Source organism: Perca fluviatilis, chromosome 14 (genome assembly GCF_010015445.1).
Source record: "Perca fluviatilis chromosome 14, GENO_Pfluv_1.0, whole genome shotgun sequence".
Taxonomy (NCBI): domain Eukaryota; kingdom Metazoa; phylum Chordata; class Actinopteri; order Perciformes; family Percidae; genus Perca; species Perca fluviatilis.
In genome coordinates, this window is record NC_053125.1 from 33,437,473 (window position 1) to 33,465,392 (window position 27,920).

The following is a 27,920-nucleotide window of genomic DNA, read 5'->3' on the forward strand; positions in this document are numbered from 1 at the left end:
ATAGCTAGTTAATACGTTGCTGTTGTTTGAGGCCTGAAATGTGGGAAAAGGTCGAAAAGTTCAAGGGGCCGAATACTTTTCGCAAGGCACTGTATATACAATATAATATATATATTATACATTTTCTGAGATCTGCATGACCTAGATTCAGAAGACTACCTGATCTCAGGTCAGTTGTGTATCTTGTGTATATGTTGGGCGTGACTGTGCTCTTAATACACCCACGGCTGTGACAAAGGTTCCGGATTTTGAGATGCTTACGTAAGCAACTAGCTTTGTTGAGATTCACCCGTTTTCAGTGGCAGTTTCAAAATATGAGATTTTCATAGTAAAGGGGTGTCAATGGGATTTTGATCTTCTATGTATGTCCTATTTACCCACCGAACTGTCGTTATTCAACTATGACAGGGGTAAAATCAGTTTTGCATTCTATCACCCCTTTAACACACTATTCACGCCAACACATTCTACACCCAACTTCGTAAAATAAGGACGTTCGGTCAGGAGCCTTTCTCGTTCTTATTTGACGTTAAAGTCTCCTTTAGCGTCTCATGTAAACGTGCTTGGTACGCCACTATTGCCGTCCCCTTTTCGTCCCTTTTGACGCTTGGTGGGACGGGTGAACAGAATCGCGGAGGTTTAGGAGAAAAACAACAAGGGAAAGGATGCCTCAAAAGCCGGGAAACACACCACGGGTGAAGCGACAATAACGCGAATCGCGGAGGTTGGGTTTAGGGGAAAAACAACGGGAAAGGACGCCTCAAAAAGCCGGAAACACCACGCCGGAGACAGGGAAAACAAAAACGCCCCCACACGCGCGGAACCCATCCGCCACCCCAACCACCATCCTACGCAGCAATTTCCCCTTACATACCACTCGCTAAATCTCATCCAACCCGGCTCTCCCCAGTACGTTACACAAATACGCCGAAGGGTGCCTTTTTCGTTGCATCAGACGCTGAAGGACACTGACCAAACGTACTTATTTTTACGAGTTCGGAATGAGAACGGGTTGTTCACGAACACACACACACACACACACACACACACACACACACACACACACACACACACACTATTCACACACTGATGTCTTGTCTCTGGGCCTCTGACCTTCCAGGTGGTAGATGACCACTCTACCAGCTGAGCTGCCCCGAGCTCTTTGCTATGACAACTTGACATTAACCAAGACAACATAAATAAATGTCTTAGTGGTCCTGATTATCACACACAAAATGCAATGAAAGTAGTGTACTGATCCTTGATTTAACTTGAGAAGAGCGTTAAATACAACTATCCATCTATTAATATGTTAAATGTGTTGAGGAGGAGCAGAGACTGGGGAAGGATGTGATCCTGAGACTTGATCTGTTGTGGAGCACTACGCTCCAACCAGAGCTGTTCGGACCAATCAGATTGTCAGGGGCGGGCTTTATGACGATGATGGACAGATGATCAACAGTAGACGAATCAACCACGTCACCAAAGAGAGCTTGGGGAGTCGGAAATCCCTTTTATTTAGTTATGTGAAGAAAAGAACACAGATGACCATCCAAAATATATCAAAATATAATGTAAAGTATGTTGTGTGTGTCTTGTGTCATGTGTACGTGGGTGTTAGGCAATCCTGCAGCTTTCTTAGTGAGTATACTGATGATATATACTCGCGTATCACGTAGACTACACCGCGCGAGGAAAAGGGAGGGAGAGACAGAGGGAGACAGATAGAGAGAGAGAAGAGAGACAGAGAGTCAGAGGGAGACAGATAGAGAGAGAGAGACAGAGTCAGAGGGAGACAGATAGAGAGAGGGAAAGAGAGAGACAGAGAGTCAGAGGGAGACAGATAGAGAGAGGGGAGAGACAGAGAGACAAAGGGAGACAGATAGAGAGAGGGAGAGACAGACAGACAGAGGGAGACAGATAGAGAGAGAGAGAGAGACAGAGAGTCAGAGGGAGACAGATAGAGAGAGGGGGAGACAGAGGGAGAGACACTGGGCTCCTCCTCAGCTCCTCCTTCAGCTCCTCCTTCAGCTCCCCCTCAGCTCCTCCCTCAGCTCCTCCTCAGCTCCTCCTTCAGCTCCTCCTCCTTCAGCTCCTTCCCTTAACAAAGGGAACAAGACAAACTAACAGCATGGGTAAATATCTTCTAACACATTCTCTCAAGAGCAGTTATTGACTGGGACACAAATACTACAGCTGATATAGTACTAGTATTATGTTGTGTGTAGTTGGTGAACTCCAGTAAGTAGTCTAGAAATCAGTTTTATTCTCTCTAAACATCAGATGAAGTGATTCTTCTCTTTAATACAGAGGATGCTTTAGTCTCAGCAAGCTAAACCTTTTCCTCACTTCGACAAGTAGTAGTAACCATCTTAATGTTTTCATTCACACACTTGTTGAAGTGATGAAAACCCGTTGCTATCGTCAGATGGGTGGTGACTTTGTTCAGTTCATGTCCTGTCAACAGTGTTGTCACGCAATCACCAGCCAGTCTTAGTTCTTATTAAGGTAGTCTTTATTTAATTAGCTTCCCTTAGCTTAACAGCCGTACCTGAGCACATGTCTCCACAGTATACCCAGAGTGATAGAGAAAGACAGCTCTGCACCCAGACTACCGGGCACCATACCTACCCACCCCTCCCTGTAGACACTGGGCTGTATAACCGGATATAGTGCACTAAGGGGCTAGTTCCATATAGGGTTGCGTACCGAAACCCGGTTCCACTATGGTACCGGTTCCTTCGCAAACGGTAGTATTCGGACCGGATTAGAACGCAAATTTCGATTCCTCATTTCGGTTCCGACTGAAATATTTTCCCTCTGTCGCTCTGGACAGCGGCAGCCTCTTTTTTTTCTTTCTCCCTTTTCTGCCAAGTGGCGCATGTGCCCGCTCGCGGTGTGAAGCCCGACATGCACTCTACAATCACAGCTGATAGACGCCTTTTTGTACACGCTCTGAAACGTAAAAATATCACACTTTCTCGGTTTAGTCTACCGTTAGCTAGCTATCGTTGATGTAGGCTACTTTTACAGTTTTTTTCGATTGCTAAACAACAGTGGGCACAACTGGAGTCACATGTGCAAAACGCTAACTACAGTCTGCACAGCAGCAGATCATGTGGACCAAACTCTAGTTAGTTTCTCATTGCTTGAACGCAGTTTTCAAAACTCTACACATTTATCACATGACTTTAACCACAAAGTGCACAACACTGTAGATCTACAGCACTTTGTTCAAATGCTAACACACTGCTGTCAAAACTGTTAACCACACATTCAAAACAGAATAGATTTCAGTCTGGTGCCTATCAAACACTGCTGATTGCAATTTCAGCTGAAAGCCTAAGCAGGTGTCTTGTTTGAGACTAGTTAGTGAACATATATGGTATTTATACAGAGAAAGCTCAGAAAGTCTTTTTTGTATACAAACACCAAATAAGAATGAAACAATTATACACTGTACCGTTTGAGAGAAACAGGTAAAAGAGCAAAGATACCAACATGTCCAGGTAAGATGTCTGAGGTTATATACACAGCTATAAAAAAAAGTGAAAAACACTATATCTTTACAATAGTAAAACTGTGTTCTTACTGTTTTTCAGAAAGTAATGGAGGTGAAAGCAATAGAAACACCACATTCATTTGTATTTAGAGATGATGCAGACATCCAATGTGATGAAGAAAACTTGCCACATGATGCTGGAGAGAGGTAGGATTAGTCACACTATTCTTTGGTACTATTACGTATGTACCTTTGTACAAAATAACTTTATTGAAGAAAACTGCTGATTTTCATTCCTTCTTGTTTACCTTATGTAAAAATTGGTATGCTATACAATCTATATTTTTTCCTTAAATAAACTGTTGAGTAGTGTCAAGTCACTCAAATTGTTGAAACTGTAAAGATGAAAAAGTTTGTCATTTCTGTATTGGTGTTTGACGCTAGTGTTTTTACCCTCAGTGTGTTCTGAGTGACAGTGTGTGTGTGTGTGTGTGTGTGTGTTATCTCAGTGAGGATTGTGCACAGTGTTTGGCTGCACTGAGCCTGTTTTGAGACGGTGTGTTAAGAGTTGTGTTGCTTTGAATGAGTTTTGCAGGTGATATGAACTGTTTAGCTCAAGTGACTGTAGGTAGTGCAGACTGTAGTTTGAGTTTTGCACATGTGACTCCAGTTGTGCCCACTGTCGTCTAACAATCGGAAAAAAACTGTAAAATGTCATATTTTCCCTCTGGGCTCACCAAAACGGACGTGAAAGCATATTAACCATTCACTGACTGCACGTGATCACTAGAAACCATATTACACTTACTCTGCTAGTCTATCGTTCAAGACAAGACCGTGTAGCCTGGTGGTGGGGGAGGCGAGACAGCCTCCCCAAATTGTCTGCCCTTTTAAACTCCTCCCTGGGTGTGCACAGGCCTCTTGGACACCATCTGAGAGAGTTTTCTCCTGTGCAGGACATGTCATAAGTCAGGAGAGGTGGAGTATCTTGCCAGAGAAAGCAAATATGGTTTTCTGCAAAAGAACGGCTAAAGTTTGAAGCTGGTTGGCATACCAACTCAACATTTATTTTGTTGTTACTTGTTAATAGTGTAACTGTTATTTGTTAAATTATTGTAGCTGTGTGTTAGGTGACTTAGGTTTACTTATTACATATTTAAGTACTTTAAAACATTAATATATTGTTAAATTTAAATAATTTTCAATAAAAAAAAAAAAAAACTCCATAAAAAGCCTTTCTTTTATGTCATTTTTCAGTTTTTCAAGAATCGGTTTAGGCGTCGGAATCGTAAAATCCAAACGGTAACACCTAGTTCCATAGATGGAAGCAATGCAACTTTTTGGGATGCTGCCGTCGCGAAACCCCAATTTTGAATGCACTTTATGAAAGACTATTCGCACTGTACGCACTTTTAATAGCCCAATTTGCACATTTGTCTCTGGTATCGTTTTTTTTTATTTTATTTTTTAGGTATATTGTGATATTTAATGTATAACTTGTAATTTTGTAAAAACATTGTTGTATTGTATATTGTGATATTGTTTGGTGTATAACCTGTAATTTTGTAAAAATTTAAGAAAGAAAAAAAAAGTAAAACCCCAAAGAAGAAGAAGAAGCTACCCCTCCCTTGTGCAGCGCTGTGGCTGTAAAAGTCCTTCTCCGTCCAAATCCAGCCAGACTGGCAGCCAACCCCTTCCTGGTGAACTGTCGGTGGTAATTCAAGAACCATCACAGCCGATCAGAGCCACCTCTGCTCCCTGTAGTCCTAGCGTCGAGGAAATACTCTAAACATATGTATTATTATATTATACTGTCAGAGAGAACCGTGTCGGGATACAGAGACGACAGCAGATCACCTCTCTGTCAGCTCTCATGGCTCAACTTCTGCTCCTGTTGATCCTCCTGTCTGGAGCAGCTTCTGGTAAATATCAGCTGTTATTGTGAACAGATTAATGGACAACGTTAGTAATGTTTATTCATGTCGTTCTGGTAAAATAGCTGCAATTTCCCCACATAAACGTTTTCTTGATGCGATGTATGGTAGCTACCGTTAGCTAGTTGAGCAGCTAAACGTTAAAGAGGGGAGATATTCATCCCAACACCGCGGCCAGCCAGACTCGGAGTCCCGGGGTGATGCGGTCTGTTCCCCCGACGTTACACCGCGGTGAAGACAGTATAATCTTTGACATTCGCCGGTTTTCGCGGATGTTACTTTCAATAGCTCCGTGTCAATAATTCGATTTCCCCCAGTTCCTGGGTATGTTTAGAGCTTATTTAGACAGACGTTTCACACCCATTTTTAACTCAAAATCACCAAAAATATCGACACAGTTTAGAGCGCAAAGAACTGAATGTCTGTCCAACGCGCCCGACACAATAGGCGTACTTAGGGACCGTCGTAAAATTGCAACTACACATTTAATTTTTTACAACATAGACATCTCAAACCACTTCCATTATAGAGAGGGAGACCCATTAAACATTTCACACTTGTGAATTAGTAAAAATAAATAAATGTAAATAAAGATGTAGGCTATAGTTACCAATAAATATGGTAGTTTCAACCATTTTATAATTAATGAATATATTGACATTAAACCACCTGTAATATGTCTGTCATCCTCCCAGAACTTTCACAGCTGTTAGTTTGTGAAAACATATTTAGCAAATCCTGTAGTATCCTCATCAGTGACCTATAGTCTATAAATGCATATTTAAAGCTTGGGGTGCTGGCAGCTGTGGAGTGTGGCTGTGTTTCCCTGTGGGGGATTCCGGCACTGGGACGTGGCAGTCTGCGCTTTTCAATTTAATGGCTTGCCCATTTATGAATATAATCACATCAAACCACCTGTAATATGTCTCTAGCATCCTCTCACAAATTTCACAGCAGTTAGTTTGTGAAAAAGTCTTAGCAAATCCCGTAGCATCCTCATCAGTGACCTATAGTCTATAAATGCATATTTAAAGATTTTCAATGCAATGGCTTGCTCAATTTTGAATAACATCACATCAAACCACCTGTAATATGTCTCAGACATCTTATCACAACTTTCACAGCTGTTAGTTTGTGAAAAAGTCTTTAGCAAATCCTTTAGCATCCTCATCAGTGACCTATTGACTCTAAAATGCATATTTAAAGCTTTTCAATTCAATGGTTTTCTCATTTATTAATGTTTTGGCATCAAACCACCTGTAACAGCCTATGTCTCAGACATCCTTTTACACTTTTCACAACCGCAAGTTTGTGAAGGTCTTTAGCAAATCCCTTAGCATCCGCATAACTGACATGTTGTCTATAAAATACATATATAAAGATTATTATTTTAATAGGTTTCTCATTTATGAATGTATTGACATCAAACCACCTGTAATATGTCTTGACATCTTTTCACAACTTTCACAGCTGTTAAAATCAAATCCATCAGTATTCATTATTAAAAACCAATAATAAATCTATCACTTAGTCAGGGTGGGTGTTTGCGGCCTCGCTGCTCTGCATTTGTTGGCCCCCTGGAGTGGGGGGCTGTCACTGCTGTCGTGGGGTGGCTGCTGTCCCTTTCCTTTGCGGGTGGCGGTGTTGTGGGTGCTGCTTCGCTGCTGGGTAGGGAGGGCCGCGGGGGTTGGAGGTGGCGGGCTTCTGGCCTGGGCTGGGTGAACTTGCCTCCTGGCGCGGCGGGGCTGTAGGTCTGGGGGCCGCTGTGGCTGCTCGGTCCCTTGGGGCGGGGGCCTGGTGCCTGCCGCAATTGCCTGGTGGTGCCGCGTGTTGTGGAAAGTAAATTTTGGTGTTCGGTGATGAAGCTGGAAAATAAGTTTGTCTGACACACTGGAGTTCTCTAAGTTATTTTCTTTATTCTTTTGCAAAAGAAGGAGACAGTTTAACAGACTGACAAGCAATCTGAGAAAGTGTGTCAGTGAACAAAGAAACTTCAGGGTTTTTATAGCTGAACATGAGATGGGAGGGACTGTTTTTTCTGCTGACACTGCTTCTTTTACTGCTGAGTCTTGGGATTTTGGGGTAAGGTGTACTCGAGTTTGCGTAGAGCCTACTCGTACACAGCTGAGCTCTGAGCCCAGCTGTGGCCTCAGTTGCAACATACTCAGCCCTCTGCTTCATGTAGAGTGTGCATGAGGGAGACAGAGGGGGCTGCATAGGCTTGCATGACAGATACAGGAGAAGCTATGATCACTTTTTTAGAATAATAAAGTACTATGCTAAATCCTTATAACTGATATATTATATAGAAAACAGAATAAATATTGTATAGTATAAAGTTAATATATATAAAATTATGAGAATATAGAAAAAACATGGAGTAATGGATAAAATATGAAAGAAATATCACACATCAGTATGACAGATGAAAACTTTCCACTACAGCCGGCATGCCTGCGGACTGTGTGGGGGATGGGGATGGGGTTGGGTGCCGGGGTGCGGTGACGCTGGTGGCGGGGCCAAATAGGGGCGGGGTTTTGTTTCCTTGTTTTGGTGACTGGGGCATCGATGTGCGGTGTGCTGCATTGCCGTTGGCTGGTGGCTGGATTGGACGCAGTGGTTAGGGTGCTGGCAGCTGTGGAGTGTGGCTGTGTTTCCCTGTGGGGGATTCCGGCACTGGGACGTGGCAGTCTGCGCTGTTCAGTTTATTGCTGAACACAGAATTTAATATTCTGATGGGCGTGCCGTACAGTACAACAAGGGGGCCCTCTGGCAAGGTTGTCTTGTCCCAAAAGCACAATAGGTTAGCCTCTTTGGTGTGCTGTGCATTTTCTTTGTAAATATTTTTTTACGTATGGTTTCATGTCATTTTTGTTAATTTGATAATCTAAATATGCATTTTATGGACTATAGGTCACTGATGAGGATGCTACGGGACTTGCTAACTACATTTTCACAAACTAACAGCTGTGAAATTTGTGAGAGGATGCCAGAGACCTATTACAGGTGGTTTGATGTGATTATATTCAAAAATGAGGAAGCCATTGAATTGAAAAGCTTTAAATATGCATTGAGGATGCTATAGGATTTGCTAAAGACTACTGTGAAAGTTCTAGGAGGATGCCTGAGACATATTACAGGTGGTTCAATGTGATTATATTCATAAATGGGCAAAATATGCATTTATAGACTATAGGTCACTGATGAGGATGCTACGGGATTTGCTAAAGACTTTTTCACAAACTAACAGCTGTGAAATTTGTGATAGGATGCCAGATGTTTAATGGTTCTCCCTCTCTTTAATGGAAGTGGTTTGAGATGTCTATGCTGTAAAACAAAAAAGTTAATGAAGATTCGAATCGAAATCGAATTACTGACACGGAGCTATTGAAGGTAACATCTGCAAAAACTGACGAATGTCAAATATTAAACTGTCTTCACCGCGGTGACGTTACTGCCGTTATCACCGTTATCACCCGGTGCTGGAGTTAGTGCTGGCTCGGTTCGGATGAATGTGCTGAACGATGTTGTAACCTTAAAACGCTAACGTTCATCACCGATCATTAGCATGAGCTAACACTAATGTTCACCACCTAGCATTAGCATGAGCTAACGCTAATGTTCCCCACCTAGCATTAGCATGAGCTAACGCTAAAGTTACTCATCAATGTAGCACGTTAAAGGACAGTTCCTAGGGGTTAATAACACATGTGTACCGAGTCGACCGATCTCTGGGACATGTTGTCATGGTAACCAAATGTGTGTCTAGCTTCCGACAAGCTACCCAAAACCGGTGATTAGCTGCTATATCTCTTAATACCTTTTTCATTGTAATAAGATAAATAATGAAGACACTGAAACATATGTGCCAGCTTTGCACACGGTGCACTCCGCCTCCCACTTGTCAGGTACGCCTGATGGTAAGTGGCCTGATGTTTATACTTGTGCGCTGATGTGTGCATCGAGCCGGCGCGTGTGTGGGGGGAGTGGGTGATATAGAGTGAGGGAGAAGCATTGACACATATACAGTGCCTTGCGAAAGTATTCGCCCCTTGAACGTTTCGACCTTTGCCACATTTCAGGCCTCAAACATAAAGATATAAAACTGTAATTTTTTGTGAAGAATCAACAACAAGTGGGTCCCAATTATGAAGTGGAACGAAATTCATTGGCTATTTCAAACTTTTTAACAAATAAAAACTGAAAAAGTGGGCGTGCAAAATTATTCAGCCCCTTTACTTTCAGTGCAGCAAACTCTCCGCAAGTTCAGTGAGGATCTCTGAATGATCCAATGTTGACCTAAATGACTAATGATGATAAATAGAATCCAGCTGTGTGTAATCAAGTCTCCGTATAAATGCACCTGCTCTGTGATAGTCTCAGAGGTCCGTTTAAAGCGCAGAGAGCATCATGAAGAACAAGGAACACACCAGGCAGGTCCGAGATACTGGTGTGGAGAAGTTTAAAGCCGGATTTGGATACAAAAACATTTCCCAAGCTTTAAACATCCCAAGGAGCACTGCGCAGCGATAATATTGAAATGGAAGGAGTATCAGACCACTACAAATCTACGAAGACCCGGCCGTCCCTCTAAACTTTCAGCTCATACAATGAGAAGACTGATCAGAGATGCAGTCAAGAGGCCCATTATCACTCTGGATGAACTGCAGAGATCTACAGCTGAGGTGGGAGACTCTGTCCATAGGACAACAATCAGTCGTATACTGCACAAATCTGGCCTTTATGGAAGAGTGGCAAGAAGAAAGCCATTTCTTAAAGATATCCATAAAAGTGTCGTTTAAAGTTTGCCAAAAGCCACCTGGGAGACACCCAAACATGTGGAAGAAGGTGCTGTGGTCAGATGAAACCAAAATCAAACTTTTTGGCAACAATGCAAAACGTTATGTTTGGCGTAAAAAGCAACACAGCTCATCACCCTGAACGCACATCACCCCACTGTCAAACATGGTGGTGGCAGCATCATGGTTTGGGCCTGCTTTTCTTCAGCAGGGACAGGGAAGATGGTTAAAATTGATGGGAAGATGGATGGAGCCAAATACAGGACCTTTCTGGAAGAAAACCTGATGGAGTCTGCAAAGACCTGAGACTGGGCCGGAGATTTGTCTTCCAACAAGACAATGATCCAGAACATAAAGCAAAATCTACAATGGAATGGTTCACAAATAAACATATCCAGGTGTTAGAATGGCCAAGTCAAAGTCCAGACCTGAATCCAATCGAGAATCTGTGGAAAGAACTGAAAACTGCTGTTCACAAACGCTCTCCATCCAACCTCACTGAGCTCGAGCTGTTTTGCAAGGAGGAATGGGCAAAAATGTCAGTCTCTCGATGTGCAAAACTGATAGGAGACATACCCCAAGCGACTTACAGCTGTAATCGCAGCAAAAGGTGGCGCTACAAAGTATTAACTTAAGGGGGCTGAATAATTTTGGCCGCCCAATATTTCAGTTTTTATTTGTTTAAAAGGTTTGAAATATCCAATGAATTTCGTTCCACTTCATGATTGTGTCCCACTTGTTGTTGATTCTTCACAAAAAATTACAGTTTTATATCTTTATGTTTGAGGCCTGAAATGTGGCAAAAGGTCGAAAAGTTCAAGGGGGCGAATACTTTCGCAGGCACTGTATAATGGACCACCAGAGCCTGTTGCTCTGGACAGAGACCAGTGAAGGATATTAGAAGTCTCTTTTCCAGTGCTGGCTGCGCGTTACTGAGCAGCCTCCAACTGAGCTTGAAGACGTAGATGTGACGTGAGCAACCTGTCTGAAAGTTGGAAGTCTTCTGGTAGCTGTGCCAAGAGAAATCTCAATCATTCCCAATCTTACAGAGACGGAGAGCGTAGGTATATGTAAGGAGATAACATAGGCACAGGCTAATTACTGATCACTAACATGCTAGTTAACATTAGTAATTAAACCTAAACAGCTAATGGAAGTCCAAACTGCCTGCAAGCTTCTCCTGTACTATACGGTAATTCCTCTACTGTGTGACAGTAAGTCTCGTGGTTATGACCCAATCGTTAGCCTATTTTTATAAAAGCGTCTGCTGCTACGGAGCCATAACGTGAGGTACAAGGTAATGGAGCCTTTTATACATTGTTGTGTTTCTTTTTTTAGTAATAAACAAAGTACAATTATTCTATTTCTGGTCCCTGTCTGCTCTGGTCTCTGGTCCCTGTCTGCTCTGGTCTCTGTCTGCTCTGGTCTCTGGTCCCTGGAGACAGAGACCAGAACAGACAGGGACCAGAGGAGACAAGGACCAGAGGAGACAAGGACCAGAGCAGACAGGGACCAGAGCAGACCGGGACCAGAGACCAGAGCAGACTGGGACCAGAGACCAGAGCAGACAGGGACCAGAGCAGACACATCTCTGTCTGCTCTGGTCTGTGTCTGCTCTGGTCCTTGTCTCCTCTGGTCCTTGTCTCCTCTGGTCCTTGTCTCCTCTGGTCCCTGTCTGTTCTGGTCTCTGTCTCCAGGGACCAGAGACCAGAGCAGACAGAGACCAGAGCAGACAGGGACCAGAGACCAGAGCAGACAGGGACCAGAAATAGAATAATTGTCCTTTGTTTATTACTAAAAAAGAAACACAACAATGTAAAAAGGCTCCATTACCTGTACCTCACGTTATGGCTCCGTAGCAGCAGACGCTTTATAAAAATAGGCTAACGATTGGGTCCGCACGAACTTACTGTCACACAGTAGAGGAATTACCGTATAGTACAAGAGAAGCTTGCAGGCAGTTTGGACTTTCATTAGCTGTTTAGGTTTAATTACTAATGTTAACTAGCATGTTAGTGATCAGTAATTAGCCTGTGCCTATGTTATCTCCTTACATACTACCGCTCTCCGCCTCTGTAAGATTGGGAATGATTGAGAGATTTCTCTTGGCACAGCAGCCTGAAGACTTCCAACTTTCAAACAGGTTGCTCACGTCACATCTACGTCTTCAAGCTCAGTTGGAGGCTGCTCAGTAACGCAGCAGCCAGCACTGGAAAAGAGACTTCTAATATCCTTCACTGGTCTCTGTCCAGAGCAACAGGCTCTGGTGGTCCATTATATATGTGTCAATGCTTCTCCCTCACTCTATATCACCCACTCCCCCCACACACGCGCCGGCTCGATGCACACATCAGCGCACAAGTATAAACATCAGGCCACTTACCATCAGGCGTACCTGACAAGTGGGAGGCGGAGTGCACCGTGTGCAAAGCTGGCACATATGTTTCAGTGTCTTCATTATTTATCTTATTACAATGAAAAAGGTATTAAGAGATATAGCAGCTAATCACCGGTTTTGGGTAGCTTGTTGGAAGCTAGACACACATTTGGTTACCATGACAACATGTCCCAGAGATCGGTCGACTCGGTACAAATGTGTTATTAACCCCTAGGAACTGTCCTTTAACGTGCTACATTGACGAGTAACGTTAGCGTTAGCTCATGCTAATGCTAGGTGGGGAACATTAGCGTTAGCTCATGCTAATGCTAGGTGGTGAACATTAGTGTTAGCTCATGCTAATGATCGGTGATGAACGTTAGCGTTTTAAGGTTACAACATCGTTCAGCACATTCATCCGAACCGAGCCAGCACTAACTCCAGCACCGGGTGATAACGGTGATAACGGCAGTAACGTCACCGCGGTGAAGACAGTTTAATATTTGACATTCGTCAGTTTTCGCAGATGTTACCTTCAATAGCTCTGTGTCAATAATTTTATGTCGATTCGAATCTTCATTAACTTTTTTGTTTTACAACATAGACATCTCAAACCACTTCCATTAAAGAGAGGGAGAACCATTAAACATCTGGCATCCTATCACAAATTTCACAGCTGTTAGTTTGTGAAAAAGTCTTTAGCAAATCCCGTAGCATCCTCATCAGTGACCTATAGTCTATAAATGCATATTTTGCCCATTTATGAATATAATCACATTGAACCACCTGTAATATGTCTCAGGCATCCTCCTAGAACTTTCACAGTAGTCTTTAGCAAATCCTATAGCATCCTCAATGCATATTTAAAGCTTTTCAATTCAATGGCTTCCTCATTTTTGAATATAATCACATCAAACCACCTGTAATAGGTCTCTGGCATCCTCTCACAAATTTCACAGCTGTTAGTTTGTGAAAATGTAGTTAGCAAGTCCCGTAGCATCCTCATCAGTGACCTATAGTCCATAAAATGCATATTTAGATTATCAAATTAACAAAAATGACATGAAACCATACGTAAAAAAATATTTACAAAGAAAATGCACAGCACACCAAAGAGGCTAACCTATTGTGCTTTTGGGACAAGACAACCTTGCCAGAGGGCCTCCTTGTGTACTGAGGCCACGCCCCATCAGAATATTAAATTCTGTGTTCAGCAATAAACTGAACAGCGCAGACTGCCACGTCCCAGTGCCGGAATCCCCCACAGGGAAACACAGCCACACTCCACAGCTGCCAGCACCCTAACCACTGCGTCCAATCCAGCCACCAGCCAACGGCAGGCCGCAAGCCACCAATGCCCGCACACCGCAACACAACGAAAATAAAACCCGTGGTTATGACCCAATCGTTAGCCTATTTTTATAAAAGCGTCTGCTGCTACGGAGCCATAACGTGAGGTACAAGGTAATGGAGCCTTTTATACATTGTTGTGTTTCTTTTTTTAGTAATAAACAAAGGACAATTATTCTGTTTCTGGTCCCTGTCTGCTCTGGTCTCTGGTCCCTGTCTGCTCTGGTCTCTGTCTGCTCTGGTCTCTGGTCCCTGGAGACAGAGACCAGAACAGACAGGGACCAGAGGAGACAAGGACCAGAGGAGACAAGGACCAGAGCAGACAGGGACCAGAGCAGACAGGGACCAGAGACCAGAGCAGAAAGAGACCAGAGCAGACACAGACCAGAGCAGAAAGAGATGTGTCTGCTCTGGTCCCTGTCTGCTCTGGTCTCTGGTCCCTGTCTGCTCTGGTCTCTGGTCCCGGTCTGCTCTGGTCTCTGGTCCCTGTCTGCTCTGGTCTCTGGTCCCGGTCTGCTCTGGTCCCTGTCTGCTCTGGTCCGTGTCTGCTCTGGTCTCTGTCTGCTCTGGTCTCTGTCTGCTCTGGTCTCTGTCTGCTCTGGTCTCTGTCTGCTCTGGTCCCTGTCTGCTCTGATCTCTGTATGCTCTGGTCTCTGGTCCCTGTCTGCTCTGGTCTCTGTCTGCTCTGGTCCCTGTCTGCTCTGGTCTCTGTCTGCTCTTGTCTCTGGTCCCTGTCTGCTCTGGTCTCTGTCTGCTCTGGTCCCTGTCTGCTCTGGTCTCTGTCTGCTCTGGTCTCTTTCTGCTCTGGTCTCTGGTCCCTGTCTGCTCTGGTCCCTGTCTGCTCTGGTCTCTGTCTGCTCTGGTCTCTGGTCCCTGTCTGCTCTGGTCCCTGTCTCCTCTGTTCCCTGTCTCCTCTGGTCCCTGTCTGCTCTGGTCTCTGTCTGCTCTGGTCCCTGTCTCCTCTGGTCTCTGTCTGCTCTGGTCCCTGTCTGCTCTAGTCTCTGGTCCCGGTCTGCTCTGATCTCTGGTCTGCTCTGGTCTCTGCTCTGGTCTCTGGTCCCGGTCTGCTCTGGTCCCGGTCTGCTCTGGTCTCTGGTCCCGGTCTGCTCTGGTCTCTGTCTGCTCTGGTCTCTTTCTGCTCTGGTCTCTTTCTGCTCTGGTCTCTGGTCCCTGTCTGCTCTGGTCTCCTTCTGCTCTGGTCTCCTTCTGCTCTGGTCTCTTTCTGCTCTGGTCTCTGGTCTCTGTCTGCTCTGTTCTCTGGTCTCTGTCTGCTCTGGTCTCTGTCTGCTCTGGTCCCTGTCTGCTCTGGTGCCGGTCTCCTCTGGTCCCCGTCTCCTCTGGTGTCTGTCTGCTCTGGTCCCTGTCTGCTCTGGTCTCTGGTCTGCTCTGGTCTCTTCTCTGGTCTCTGGTTCCTGTCTGCTCTGGTCCCAGTCTGCTCTGGTCTCTGGTCCCGGTCTGCTCTGGTCTCTGTCTCCTCTGGTCCCGGTCTCCTCTGGTCTCTGTCTTCTCTGGTCTCTGTCTGCTCTGGTCCCTGTCTGCTCTGGTGCCGGTCTCCTCTGTTCCCTGTCTCCTCTGGTCTCTGTCTGCTCTGGTCCCTGTCTGCTCTGGTCTCTGGTCCCGGTCTGCTCTGGTCTCTGGTCTACTCTGGTCTCTGGTCCCCGTCTGCTCTGGTCTCTGTCTCCTCTGGTCCCGGTCTCCTCTGGTCTCTCTCTTCTCTGGTTTCTGTCTGCTCTGGTCCCTTTCTGCTCTGGTGTCTGTCAGCTCTGGTCTCTGTCTGCCCTGGTCCCGGTCTGCTCTGGTCTTTGGTCCCGGTCTGCTCTGGTCTCTGGTCTCTTTCTGCTCTGGTCTCTTTCTGCTCTGGTCTCTGGTCCCTGTCTGCTCTGGTCCCTGTCTGCTCTGGTCCCTGGTCCCTTTCTGCTCTGGTCCTGGTCTGCTCTGGTCCCTGTCTTCTCTGGTCCCTGGTCCCTGTCTGCTCTGGTCTCTGTCTGCTCTGGTCCCTGTCTGCGCTGGTCTCTGTCTGCTCTGGTCTCTGGTCCCTGTCTGCTCGGGTCTCTGGTCTCTGTCTGCTCTGGTCTCTGGTCCTGGTCTGCTCTGGTCCTGGTCTGCTCTCGTCTGAAACAACATGACTTCTTATTATTAATAGTTGTTTATTATTGTTTTTCAGACCTACCTGTGGTAACAGTGCACCCTGGAGATGATGCCACTTTGCCATGTCAGGCTGCTGATTCCTCCTTCAGAGCTGTAAAGTGGACCAGACCTGACCTGAAGAAACCAAAGTACATCCTCTTTTACATTTATGGACGCCTGGATCCAAACCACCAGCATCCATCCTTTAAGGACAGGGTGGAGCTGGTGGACAGAGATCTGAAGCACGGAGACGTGTCTTTTAACTCTGAAGAATGTGAGCAGATACGACAGAGGAACGTACGAGTGTCGAGTTGTATCGGATCGTTATGACATTTTTGTCAGCACCATCCGTCTGCAGGTTCCAGGTGAGGTATTCTCTCTCCGTGAGTGTTTCTGAGTATCAGGTATTAGCTGCAGCTCCTCTAGAGTCTCCCATGATGAGTTGGTCCCAGAAAGTCAGACAGAGAGAGAATCAGTTCAGATCATCTCAACATTTAGAGAATACATGTTTAGATTTGTGGTAGCATGCTAGCTAGTTGACCAGTTAAAGAGCAAGCAAGCTAACATCAGCTAAAACCACAATATCACAATTTATTTCACCTCAATGTCAACCTTTTGGATGTTTTCAACAGTTTGGTGGTGTGTGGGGGGGGGGGGGTCAGGGTTTGTTGTAACATTAACGTTACTCAACACCGCTGAGAGACTTATTTCACGGGGGCTGGCCACGAGTATCTCCGGTGCCGAGCCGCAGCCCCGGAGATACTCAGCTGAGGATACGCTGTAACGTGTATTTACATCTTTATGAGGTGACGCTGGCCGCAGCGTAGGCCCCCTATCTCCACATAAACATGGCACAGATATGTGTATGTTTGCCTTAAAGGAGGTCCTAGATTTGCATAACAGGCATAATTCCACAAATGTTATGTGTTTTATTGATGCCTCTAAAGCCTTTGATCGTGTAAATCATGAGAAGCTATTCCACAAATTGCACAACAGAAGGGTTCCCAAATATCTAGTGAGAATCTTGGCTTTCTGGTATGCTCATCAGTCAATCTATGTGAAATGGGGTAACTCTATGTCTGCTCCATTCAATGTAAGCAATGGAGTTAGGCAGCGAAGCATTTTGTCTCCATTTCTTTTTAATATTTATATGGATGATCTATCAAAACTGCTAAACAACTGTGGAACAGGCTGTATGGTTGGGGACACCATTATCAACCACCTGATGTGACGAGATGATCTGGTGATTCTCTGTCCAGATAGTGCTGGCCTTCAACAGCTACTAAGGCTCTGCTCCCCAATATGGCTATGATAGTTAGAAGCAGGGAGGACAATAAACTGTCATTTCTTTCTTTCTCTCTGTCTGGTACTGTCCTTGAAGTGTGTGATGAGGTCAAATACTTAGGACACTATATTCTGATGATATGGACATTCACAGACAGCACTGTATGATGAATGCACAAGCTAATATGCTGAATCGCAAATTTAGTATGTGTTCACTGTCTGTAGGGCTTTGACTTTTGCCCAGAAATCATATTCAAAGTTTGTTTGTCTATTAATATTAATATTTGAATATATTATAATATTTATTAATATTTTGACCATTAAATGCCTTCAGTAAGATCTCTTTTGGTATCAGACTTAAGTTGTATATGTTCTGTCCACCAGAGGGCAGCGTACAGTAGGCCTGTCGCGATAGTCAATAAATCGAGTTATCGGACGATTAAAAAAAATCAGCTTGATAATTTTTCTTTCCATTTGCATGCTTGTTTGTTTTCATCGTCTCTCTCTACCAGAGAGACTGGAGGACCACTCTCGGTTCCTTAGCGTAACGAGGAGTCAACCCTCTTTTTCAGGCGCATGGTCTTTGTGTGGGCGGGACTCAGGACGGGGAGAGAGAGAGAGAGAGAGAGAGAGAGAGAGAGAGGCTCGGATAAATATAGGGTATTAGATAAATATAGGGTACTAGATAAATATAGGGTACTAGATAAATATAGGGTACTAGATACATATAGGATACTAGATAAATATAGGGTACTAGATACATATAGCGTACTAGATACATAGCGTACTAGATAAATATAGGGTACTAGATAAATATAGGGTACTAGATAAATATAGGGTACTAGATACATATAGGGTACTAGATAAATATACGCCACTAGATACATATAGGCGCACTAGATAAATATAGGGTACTAGATACATATAGTGTACTAGATAAATATAGGGTACTAGATAAATATAGGGTACTAGATAAATATAGGGCACTAGATACATATAGGTGCATCAGATAAATATAGGGTACTAGATAAATATAGGGTACTAGATAAATATAGGGTACTAGATACATATAGGATACTAGATAAATATAGGGTACTAGATACATATAGCGTACTAGATAAATATAGGGTACTAGATAAATATAGTGTACTAGATACATATAGGGTACTAGATACATATAGGGTACTAGATAAATATAGGGTACTAGATACATATAGGGTACTAGATACATATAGGGTACTAGATAAATATAGGGTACTAGATACATATAGGATACTAGATAAATATAGGGTACTAGATACATATAGCGTACTAGATAAATATAGGGTACTAGATACATATAGCGTATTAGATAAATATAGGGTACTAGATACATATAGGCTACTAGATACTGTAGGATTTATTCTAAAATGTGACCGATAACCGGTCTGGCCCTATAAAGGCCAGATTTAATCTGACTCCAATTCTATGGTCACTGAATAGTGTTTTTTTACTGGTAGATCAGAGAAACAGACTCAAGATTCAAAATAAGACTCAAGATTCGTCCAGTTAAAGTTAATAACAAGCTTTAGTGAATGATATTGCAAAATACAAAACGTATGCATACGGATCAGAATTACTTTTAAGACAAAACAGCCTATTGCTACAACCTAGCAAACAGACAGAGTTTCCCACAGCATCTGATGCCGGCTAACCCAGAACCCTAACTTTTTATCCATTTTCTCTGCTTATCATTTGGACGTAGTCCCGATCTTCTGGCTCCAGCCGGCTAACGGTATGTAACACACTGTATGAAAATATGACCTCGACTTCTCAGCTCAAAGAGACAAGCTACTATTGTTGGATTAGAACACCTGTGTGTTTTTAATCTCCTGCAAATTTAAGTCTCGTCTCGTGGTTATGACACAATCGTTAGCCTATTTTTATAAAAGCGTCTGCTACGGAGCCATAACGTGAGGTACAAGCTAATGGAGCCTTTTATACATTGTCGTGTTTCTTTAGTAATAAACAACGGACAAATATTCTATGTCTGGTCCCGGTCTGCTCTGGTCCCTCTCTGCTCTGGTCCCGGTCTGCTCTGGTCCCTGTCTGCTCTGGTTCCTGTCTGCTCTGGTCTCTGTCTGCTCTGGTCTCTGGTCCCTGTCTGCTCTGGTCCCTGTCTGCTCTGGTCTCTGGTCCCGGTCTGCTCTGGTCTCTGCTCTGGTCTGGTCCCGGTCTCCTCTGGTCTCTGTCTGCTCTGGTCTCTGGTCCCGGTCTGCTCTGGTCTCTGGTGCCGGTCTGCTCTGGTCTCTGGTCCCTCTCTGCTCTGGTCCCTCTCTGCTCTGGTCACAGTCTGCTCTGTTCCCTGTCTGCTCTGGTCCCTGTCTGCTCTGGTCCCTGTCTGCTCTGGTCCCTGTCTGCTCTGGTCCCTGTCTGCTCTGGTCTCTGGTCTGCTCTGGTCTCTGGTCACGGTCTGCTCTGGTCCCAGTCTGCTCTGGTCTCTGGTCCCGGTCTCCTCTGGTCCCTGTCTCCTCTGGTCTCTGTCTGCTCTGGACTCTGTCTGCTCTGGTCTCTGGTCCCTGTCTGCTCTGGTCTCTGTCTGCTCTGGTCCCTGTCTGCTCTGGTCTTTGGTCCCTGTCTGCTCTGGTCTCTGTGTGATCTGGTCCCTGTCTGCTCTGGTCCTTGTCTCCTCTAGTCTCTGTCTGCTCTGGTCTCTGTGTGCTGTGGTCCTGGTCTGCTCTGCTCCTGGTCTCCTCTGGTATGAAACAACATGACTTCTTATTATTAATAGTAGTTTATTATTGTTTTTCAGACCTGATTGAGGTAACAGTGGATCCTGGAGATGATATCATTCTGCCATGTCAGGCTGCTGATTACAACATCAGTGCTGTAAAGTGGACCAGACCTGACCTGGAGCCAAAGTACGTCCTCTTTTACAGCGATGGACACCTGGATCCAACCCACCAGCAGCCATCCTTTAAGGACAGGGTGGAGCTGGTGGACAGAGATCTGAAGGACGGAGACGTGTCTTTAACTCTGAAGAATGTGAGCAGACACGACAGAGGAACATACGAGTGTCGAGTTCTATTTGATCGTTATGACATATTCATCAGAATCATCCGTCTGCAGGTTCCAGGTGAGTGAGTCTCTCTCCGTGAGTGTTTCTGAGTATCAGGTTGTAGCTGCAGCTCCTCTAGAGTCTCCCATGATGAGTTGGTCCCAGAGAGTCAGACAGAGAGAGAATCAGTTCAGATCATCTCAACATTTAGAGAATACATGTTTAGATTTGTGGTAGCATGCTAGCTAGTTGAACAGTTAAAGAGCAAGCAAGCTAACATCAGCTAAAACCACAATATCACAATTTATTTCACCTCAATGTCACCTTTTGGATGTTTTCAACAATTTGGGTCAGGGTTTGCTGTAACATTAACTGTTACAACTGTGTTGGGCTCGGACACAAATTTCTTAATGCCTGTCGGGCTCGGGCCGGGTTCGGTCACGGCTCTGTCGGACGCGGGCTGACTGTCTGCTCTGGTCCCTGTCTGCTCTGGTCCCAGTCTGCTCTGGTCCCGGTTTGCTCTGGTCTCTGCTTGCTCTGGTCTCTGGTCCCTGTCTGCTCTGGTACCTGTCTGCTCTGGTGCCTGTGTGATCTGATCCGTATCTGCTCTGGTCCCTGTCTGCTCTGGTATCCGTCTGCTCTGGTCTCAGTCTGCTCTGGTCTCTGTCTGCTCTGGTCTCTGGTCCCTGTCTGCTCTGGTCCCTGTCTGCTCTGGTGCCTGTCTGTCTGTCTGCTCTGGTCTCTGTCTGCTCTGGTCTCTGTCTGCTCTGGGCCCTGTTTTGTTTTGGCTTTGGTCTCTCTCTGCTCTGGTCTCTGGTCCCTGTCTGCTCTGGTCCCTGTCTGCGCTGGTCCCTATCTGCTCTGGTCTCTTTCTCCTCTGGTCTCTGTGTGACCTGATCCCTGTCTGCTCTGATTCCTGTCTGCTCTGGTCCCTGTCTGCTCTGGTCCCTGTCTGCTCTGGTCCGGTATGCACTGGTCCCGGTCTGCTCTGGTCCCGGTCTGCTCTGGTCTCTGGTCCCTGTCTGCTCTGGTCCCTGTCTGCTCTGGTCCCGGTCTGCTCTGGTCCCGGTCTGCTCTGGTCCCTGTCTGCTCTGGTCCCTGTCTGCTCTGGTCTCTTTCTGCTCTGTTCCCTGTCTGCTCTGGTCCCTTTCTGCTCTGGTCCCCGTCTGCTCTGGACTCTGTCTGCTCTGGTCTCTTTCTGCTCTGGTCTCTGGTCCCTGTTTGATCTGGTCCCTGTCTGCTCTGGTCTCTGGTCCCTGTCTGCTCTGGTCCCTGTCTACTCTGGTCCCTGTCTGCTCTGGTCTCTGTGTTATCTGGTCCCTGTCTGCTGTGGTCCCGGTCTGCTCTGGTCCCGTTCTGCTCTGGTCTCTGTCTGCTCTGGTCTCTGGTCCCTGTCTGCTCTGGTCCCTGTCTGCTCTGGTCTCTGTGTGATCTGGTCTCTGTGTGATCTGATCTCTGTTCTGCTCTGGTCTCTGCTCTGGTCTCTTGTCCCGGTCTGCTCTGGTCTCTGTCTGCTCTTGTCTCTGGTCCCGGTCTGCTCTGGTCTCTGTCTCCTCTGGTCCCGGTCTCCTCTGGTCCCTGTCTCCTCTGGTCTCTGTCTGCTCTGGTCTCTGTCCGCTCTGGTCTCTGGTCCCTGTCTGCTCTGGTCTCTGGTCTCTGTCTGCTCTGGTCCCTGTCTGCTCTGGTCTCTGGTCTCGGTCTGCTCTGGTCTCTGGTCTGCTCTGGTCTCTGCTCTGGTCTCTGGTCCCGGTCTGCTCTGGGCTCTGTTTGCTCTGGTCTCTGTCTGCTCTGGTCTCTGTGTGATCTGGTCCCTGTCTGCTCTGGTCCTTGTCTCCTCTGGTCTCTGTCTGCTCTGGTCCCTCTCTGCTCTGATCCCTGTCTGCTCTCGTCCTTGTCTCCTCTGGTCTCTGTCTGCTCAGGTCTCTGGTCCCTGCCTGCTCTGGTCTGTGTCTCCTCTGGTCTCTTTCTGCTCTGGTCTCTGGTCCCTTTCTGCTCTGTTCCCTGTCTGCTCTGGTCCTTGTCTCCTCTGGTCCCTGTCTGCTCTGGTCTCTGTCTGCTCTGGTCTCTGTTCCCTGTCTGCTCTGGTCTCTTTCTGCTCTGGTCTCTGGTCCCTGTCTGCTCTGGTCCCTGTCTGCTCTGGTCCCTGTCTCCTCTGGTCCCTGTCTGCTCTGGTCTCTGGTCCCGGTCTGCTCTGGTCTCTGGTCTGCTCTGGTCTCTGCTCTGGTCTCTGGTCCCGGTCTGCTCTGGTCCCGGTCTGCTCTGGTCCCTGTCTCCTCTGGTCTCTGTCTGCTTTGGTCTCTGTCTGCTCTGGTCTCTGGTCCCTGTCTGATCTGGTCTCTGGTCTCTGTCTGCTCTGGTCTCTGTTTGCTCTGGTCCCTGTCTGCTCTGGTCTCTGGTTCTGGTCTGCTCTGGTCTCTGGTCTGCTCTGGTCTCTGTGTGATCTGGTCCCTGTCTGCTCTGTTCCCTGTCTCGTCTGGTCTCTGTCTCCTCTGGTCTCTGTGTGATGTGGTCCCTGTCTGCTCTGGTCCCTGTCTGCTCTGGTCCCTGTCTCGTCTGGTCTCTGTCTCCTCTGGTCTCTGTCTGCTCTGGTCCCTGTCTCTGGTCCCTGTCTGCTCTGGTCCCTGTCTGCTCTGGTCCCTGTCTCGTCTGGTCCCTGTCTCGTCTGGTCTCTGTCTCCTCTGGTCTCTGTCTCCTCTGGTCTCTGTCTGCTCTGGTCTCTGGTCCCTGCCTGCTCTGGTCTGTGTCTCCTCTGGTCTCTTTCTGCTCTGGTCTCTGGTCCCTGTCTGCTCTGTTCCTTGTCTGCTCTGGTCCTTGTCTCCTCTGGTCCCTGTCTGCTCTGGTCTCTGTCTGCTCTGGTCTCTGTTCCCTGTCTGCTCTGGTCTCTTTCTGCTCTGGTCTCTGGTCCCTGTCTGCTCTGGTCCCTGTCTGCTCTGGTCCCTGTCTCCTCTGGTCCCTGTCTGCTCTGGTCTCTGGTCCCTGTCTTCTCTGGTCTCTGGTCTGCTCTGGTCTCTGCTCTGGTCTCTGCTCTGGTCTCTGGTCCGGTCTGCTCTGGTCTCTGTCTGCTCTGGTCTCTGTCTTCTCTGGTCTCTGGTCCCTGTCTGATCTGGTCTCTGGTCTCTGTCTGCTCTGGTCTCTGTTTGCTCTGGTCCCTGTCTGCTCTGGTCTCTGGTTCTGGTCTGCTCTGGTCTCTGGTCTGCTCTGGTCTCTGTGTGATCTGGTCCCTGTCTGCTCTGTTCCCTGTCTCGTCTGGTCTCTGTCTCCTCTGGTCTCTGTGTGATCTGGTCCCTGTCTGCTCTGGTCCCTGTCTGCTCTGGTCCCTGTCTCGTCTGGTCTCTGTCTGCTCTGGTCTCTGTCTGCTCTGGTCTCTGGTCTGCTCTGGTCTCTGTGTGATCTGGTCCCTGTCTGCTCTGTTCCCTGTCTCGTCTGGTCTCTGTCTCCTCTGGTCTCTGTCTGCTCTGCTCCTGGTCTCCTCTGGTATGAAACAACATGATTTCTTATTATTAATAGTAGTTTATTATTGTTTTTCAGACCTGATTGAGGTAACAGTGGATCCTGGAGATGATGTCATTCTGCCATGTCAGGCTGCTGATTACAACATCAGTGCTGTAAAGTGGACCAGACCTGACCTGGAGCCAAAGTACGTCCTCTTTTACAGCGATGGACACCTGGATCCAACCCACCAGCATCCATCCTTTAAGGACACGGTGGAGCTGGTGGACAGAGATCTGAAGCACGGAGACGTGTCTTTAACTCTGAAGAATGTGAGCAGATACGACAGAGGAACGTACGAGTGTCGAGTTGTATCGGATCGTTATGACATTTTCGTCAGCACCATCTGTCTGCAGGTTCCAGGTGAGGTATTCTCTCTCCGTGAGTGTTTCTGAGTATCAGGTTGTAGCTGCAGCTCCTCTAGAGTCTCCCATGATGAGTTGGTCCCAGAGAGTCAGACAGAGAGAGAATCAGTTCAGATCATCTCAACATTTAGAGAATACTTGTTTAGATTTGTGGTAGCATGCTAGCTAGTTGACCAGTTAAAGAGCAAGCAAGCTAACATCAGCTAAAACCACAATATCACAATTTATTTATTTCACCTCAATGTCACCTTTTGGATGTTTTCAACAGTTTGGTGGTGGGGGGGGTCAGGGTTTGTTGTAACATTAACGTTACTCAACACCGCTGAGAGACTTATTTCACGGCGGGGGCTGGCCGCCGAGTATCTCCGGTGCCGAGCCGCAGCCCCGGAGATACTCGGCCGAGGATACGCTGTAACGTGTAGTTACATCTTTTATGAGGTGACGTTAGGCTGCAGCGTAGTCTCCGTAATCTCCACATAAACATGGCACAGATATGTGTATGTTTGCCTTAAAGGAGGTCCTAGATTTGCATAACAGGCATAATTCCACAAATGTTATGTGTTTTATTGATGCCTCTAAAGCCTTTGATCGTGTAAATCATGAGAAGCTATTCCACAAATTGCACAACAGAAGGGTTCCCAAATATCTAGTGAGAATCTTGGCTTTCTGGTATGCTCATCAGTCAATCTATGTGAAATGGGGTAACTCTATGTCTGCTCCATTCAATGTAAGCAATGGAGTTAGGCAGCGAAGCATTTTGTCTCCATTTCTTTTTAATATTTATATGGATGATTTATCAAAACTGCTAAACAACTGTGGAACAGGCTGTATGGTTGGGGACACCATTATCAACCACCTGATGTACGCAGATGATCTGGTGATTCTCTGTCCAGATAGTGCTGGCCTTCAACAGCTACTAAGGCTCTGCTCCCAATATGGCTATGATAGTTAGAAGCAGGGAGGACAATAAACTGTCATTTCCTTCTTTCTCTCTGTCTGGTACTGTCCTTGAAGTGTGTGATGAGGTCAAATACTTAGGACACTATATTCTGATGATATGGACATTCACAGACAGCACTGTATGATGAATGCACAAGCTAATATGCTGAATCACAAATTTAGTATGTGTTCACTGTCTGTAGGGCTTTGACTTTTGCCCAGAAATCATATTCAAAGTTTGTTTGTTTATTAATATTAATATTTGAATATATTATAATATTTATTAATATTTTGACCATTAAATGCCTTCAGTAAGATCTCTTTTGGTATCAGACTTAAGTTGTATATGTTCTGTCCACCAGAGGGCAGCGTATCAGTAGGCCTGTCGCGATAGTCAATAAATCGAGTTATCGCACGATTAAAAAAAAATGAGCTCGATAATTTTTCTTTCCATTTGCATGCTTGTTTGTTTTCATCGTCTCTCTCTACCAGAGAGACTGGAGGACCACTCTCGGTTCCTTAGCGTAACGAGGAGTCAACCCTCTTTTTCAGGCGCATGGTCTTTGTGTGGGCGGGACTCCGGACGGAGAGAGAGAGAGAGAGAGAGGCTCGGATAAATATAGGGTACTAGATACATATAGGGTACTAGATAAATATAGGGTACTAGATACATATAGGGTACTAGATAAATATAGGGTACTAGATACATATAGCGTACTAGATAAATATAGGGTACTAGATAAATATAGGTTACTAGATACATATAGGGTACTAGATACATATAGGGTACTAGATAAATATAGGGTACTAGATACATATAGGGTACTAGATACATATAGGGTACTAGATACATATAGGGTACTAGATAAATATAGGGTACTAGATAAATATAGGGTACTAGATACATATAGGGTACTAGATACATATAGGGTACTAGATAAATATAGGGTACTAGATACATATAGGGTACTAGATAAATATAGGGTACTAGGCTCGGACATACACGCCGCTGTGGACTCGTCAGTCTCGCAAGCGGTTTCAGGAAAGTGGCTGCATGTGTCCGACAATGCACAGAACATTAACGGTACAAGCCTACAGCTGTCCGCGGACACGGAGTGTGGAAAGTATGTCAGAGTTGCGCCACTAATTGTCTGTGAAGACCAAACTTTGTAAAGCTTTTTGCACCCCGACGTATACTGCCCACTTGTGGTGGCGCTATAAAAAAAGCAGTATGCAGAAACTCAATGTGGCATATAATGATGGTTAAAATACTTCGATGGAGCAGTGCTAGCCAAATGTTTGTAAGTGTTGATGTATCCACCTGTCCTGCTGTACTCAGGAATCTCAGGTACACATGTATGTATGTATGTTTGTATGTATGTATGTATGTATGTATGTATTAGGGTTGTGCCGATGGACGATATCATCGTGATGGCTGGCCGATATCACGATGGAGAGCCACCATCGTGATGCCACGCCCCCCCACCAATAAGTAAGTCTGAGGTCCTGTAGATACGGGACGATGTTATGCAGCATTTATGAACACGTTTTCTATTGTGCTATGTTTTTTTTTGTGTCCTGAATAAAGTTAAGTAACTAAGTTATCTAAAACAATGACCCTTTTAATAACATTTCCTGAAGGATTAGACCTGAACTATTGATGAGTCATGTCAACACGTATCTCAGTGAGGAGCTTCTTCATGTGTTGACCTCGTGGTAATAAAGTCCTGTGATATCTCTGATAATTAACATGTGTTACACCTGATGGAGGTCTTTAGGAATACCATGACTTGTATTGATTACCATTGTTTATTATTGTTTTTCAGACCTAACTGTAACAGTGGACCCTGGAGATGATGTCATTCTGCCATGTCAGGCTGATAATTCCTCCATCAGAGCTGTAGAGTGGACCAGAGCTGACCTGGAGCCAGATACTGTCCTCTATTACAGAGATGGACACCTGGATCCAACCCACCAGCATCCAGACTTTAAGGACAGGGTGGAGCTGGTGGACAGAGATCTGAAGGACGGAGACGTGTCTTTAACTCTGAAGAATGTGAGCATCAACGACAACGGGACGTACGAGTGTCGAGTTATAACCGATGATACTGACCCAATCAGAACCATCAGAATCATCAGAATCATCCGTCTGCAGGTTGCAGGTGAGTGAGTCTCTCTCAGTGAGTTTTTCTGAGTATCAGGTTGTAGCTGGAGTTTCTAACATCAGAGAGGATGAAAGCTGCTCCACTATCCACACATCTACTGACTCATATGTTTTATTATCTTCAGGTCCTAAGGATGGACCCTCCTCTCCTGTAGGTCGATACCTTGGACTGGCAGCAGGTGTTCTGGTTCTTGTAGCTGTTGCAGTGGTTGGTGTCCTGATATATAAAAGAAATAAGAACAACAGATCAGGACAACCTGCTGCTGATGATGAAGCATCGGGTGATAAGTTGATTGCTCTGACGTCCTCTGGGGTCTCCCATGACGAGATGGTCCCAGAGAGAGAGATTTGCTTCGAATGAACTTTAACTTTAGAGAAATAGAATATTTACTTGAGTAAATTACTGTTGCTTGGGGCGACCTCTAGCTCACCCAGTAGAGCGTGCGCCCCATGTGGGCTGAGTCCTCGGCAGCGGCCGGGGTTCGAGTCCAACCTGCTGCCCTTTGCTGCGTGTCATCCCCCTTCTCTCTCTCTCCCCCCTTTCCTGTCTACC

General features: G+C 45.8%; 1 pseudogene; it reads left to right on the forward strand.

Annotated features, from left to right (window-relative positions):
- The first annotated feature begins 5,159 nt into the window (after positions 1-5,159).
- Positions 5,160-27,920, forward strand: LOC120572770 (annotated as a pseudogene).